General features: G+C 39.1%; 1 non-coding gene across 1 annotated transcript; it reads left to right on the top strand.

Moving 5' to 3' along the window:
- Nucleotides 1-1,006: 1,006 nt before the first annotated feature.
- On the top strand, nucleotides 1,007-1,081 carry Trnas-uga (transfer RNA serine (anticodon UGA)). The gene has a single exon. It is a non-coding gene; the product is annotated as a tRNA-Ser (tRNA).
- Nucleotides 1,082-2,582: the final 1,501 nt, after the last annotated feature.

The raw sequence follows: 2,582 nt of genomic DNA, 5'->3' as shown, positions 1-2,582 counted from the left end.
AGAAACAATCGTAAGGCCTGAACGAACCTTTCGAGAGAAAATTAGAAACAGTTTTCATTTACAGACTTTCAGATATTTTCAGCAGTCGCTTTTTCCTAACAGGGCGTATTTTCAGTAGGTAACAGTTAGCGAGCATCTATGATTCTTTCATGAGAAAACCTTTCTGGATGTTATTGATAACCATTCTTTATATTCAATCTCATTTATAATTAATTAGATGGAGCCGAGATTAACTGGTATCGGTCATATCGAAAATAACCGACACAGCAAATTTTGGTATTGAGAAGAAGAGTATCAAAGGTAAGTCTAGATCAGTATGTGTTATTGAAATTTAGAACACACGTTTTCATATTGTTAAAGGTTTTGTCAAACACAGTTTCCGTCTGACAAATGAAGAGCATAAACGTTTCAAATTCACAGAATACTGGACACTAAAAGAAATGGAATAACGTCAAAGAAGCGATAATTGATGTTAGTAAAACTAAATAATAGAAAGTAATAAGAACTGTTATTCCAGGATCTTGCCGACAATCATTGAGGAGTTACGAACATATAATCTTCTTTTTTTAAGTTACATATTTTTTACCCTTAAACAGCACTTTTTATAAATGACCGTCAATAATTATTTTCATGTGTAGCATTAGCCAATATACAGGAAAAATGTTTCAAAGAAACATTTGTTGAAATACAGTTTTTTATTTAGCTTAAGTATGTGTACGAAACTGCATGTACGTGGTCACGTTTACCAATACTCAATGAGAGCTGCAGCAATTCAAGTAAGCAAAGCAATCACCAATGTTATACTGTAACTAACAGCCCAGATGTGCAAAGGAACGAAATGAGGATCTAAATTCGCTTTTATGTGTTCTGCACGAAAGTCTCGGGTAAAATACCAAGAATGAACAACAGTTGTCCATAGATTATACTTGGCTTATAAAAATATGGAAAAACCAAAAACACAGCAACACATTATGATTCCAGAGCTGTGAAGACGGGGCGTGAGTCGTGCTTGGGTAGCTCAGTTGGTAGAGCACTTGCCCGTGAAAGGCAAAGGTCCCGAGTTCGAATCTCGGTCCGGCACACAGTTTTAATCTGCCAGGAAGTTTCAACACATTAAGATGACTTTTACGTAGGGAAACCTTTGGCAGTCTAGACAGCTTCCAGTCGTCCCGAAGTGGACAAATACAGGTCCTCTACGGTTTTCAATGAATTCTTATACCACTGTTGCTGTAGAACAGTAACACGTTCAGCTAACGGTGATGTCGGTGGACAGCGATCTTACACCATTCACTAAAAAGTAGACCGCAAAGGTTCAACAACATTGAGAAATAATGACTGTGGTGGCCAGCGGAATCATCCTCGTGCTCACTCTTGGGCCGTAAACTCGGCAGAAGTTGGAAGCAGTCTCGGTGTGAATCAATACTCATCTGACCAAATGACTTTCTTCCTATGCTCCTTAGTCCAGGTTTTATGGATGCGGTAGCACGTTTTCTCGCTACGGGCATTTGTTCCACTGATGAGTGGTTCTGAAGTTTCCGCTTTCAGTGAAGGCCACTTCTCATCGAGCCCCCTTCGTATTTTTTTTTTTTTTTTTTTTTTTTTTTTTTGTGCTGACAATATTTGCGAGTGCGACATTTAGTTCCGCAGTCGCTTTTGCAGCAGTCGCCTGCTTTCTTTTGGTCACCGTCGTCTTCAGTCTGTCTGTCATGATCCGTCAACACAACTTTTTCCACTTCGTGACTTAGTGAATGATGTTTATTTCACTTTCCCTCCATGTGGTATATATTTCCTTGATTACCAAACACCTCGGCTTCCGTGGCTGCGGGAACACCCACCATTCGAGCACCAACCATTTGTCCACGTTCGAATTCACTTAACTAGGGCGTAATCTGCTCAGAACTACACACATGCCTCTTCTGACCACGACTGGCAGTTGTAAAGTATTGAGGACACTGCACAACAGCTGTACGTGGTCAAATATAAGTTCAAACTCCAGGCTTTGCTAGCATCTGCTTTTACTCGTATGTTCAAGTATTCACTTCTCGCGGCGTTCCAATATTTTTGTTCAGTCTCTGAATCTTATAAAAGGCATCTAACAGAAGGTACGGTCACATTACGACAGCTGTACCCATCGTAATTTTGTATCGTTGACATCCATAGCTGTAGGTTTTTATCATGATGAAAAAGACAGCTTCTGCTCTATGGTATTTTTTATGATGCAAATAGTTTCATAGCTTTGGAGCCGCGTCTTCAAGGATACACCTTCATATAAACAATAAGAAAACGTATAAAGATCCTGTTCCTGTGAGAATGTAGTTGAACTATACACGAAACTTTATAGGAACATTATGTACTCACATTTATTCATGACTGATTGCAAGTGATAACCAGTAAACAACGCAACATTCTCCGTCCGTTGAGATGAAATTATTCAATCGTCGAGAGGTCAGTAGTCCAAGTTAAAATACGACAGGATGTAGAGAACTTAAGGAAACCTAGAACAAGGAGAAATCGATAAAGTACATGGACGTAGAAGTATGAAAGTACCTTCACCTCCGAAGGTAAAAAAAAATCACATGAAG

The sequence above is a fragment of the Schistocerca cancellata genome, chromosome 5 (assembly GCF_023864275.1).
Source record: "Schistocerca cancellata isolate TAMUIC-IGC-003103 chromosome 5, iqSchCanc2.1, whole genome shotgun sequence".
NCBI lineage: Eukaryota > Metazoa > Arthropoda > Insecta > Orthoptera > Acrididae > Schistocerca > Schistocerca cancellata.
The sequence above is the reverse complement of the archived record's forward strand: the minus strand, read 5'-3'. Positions and strand labels throughout refer to the sequence as shown.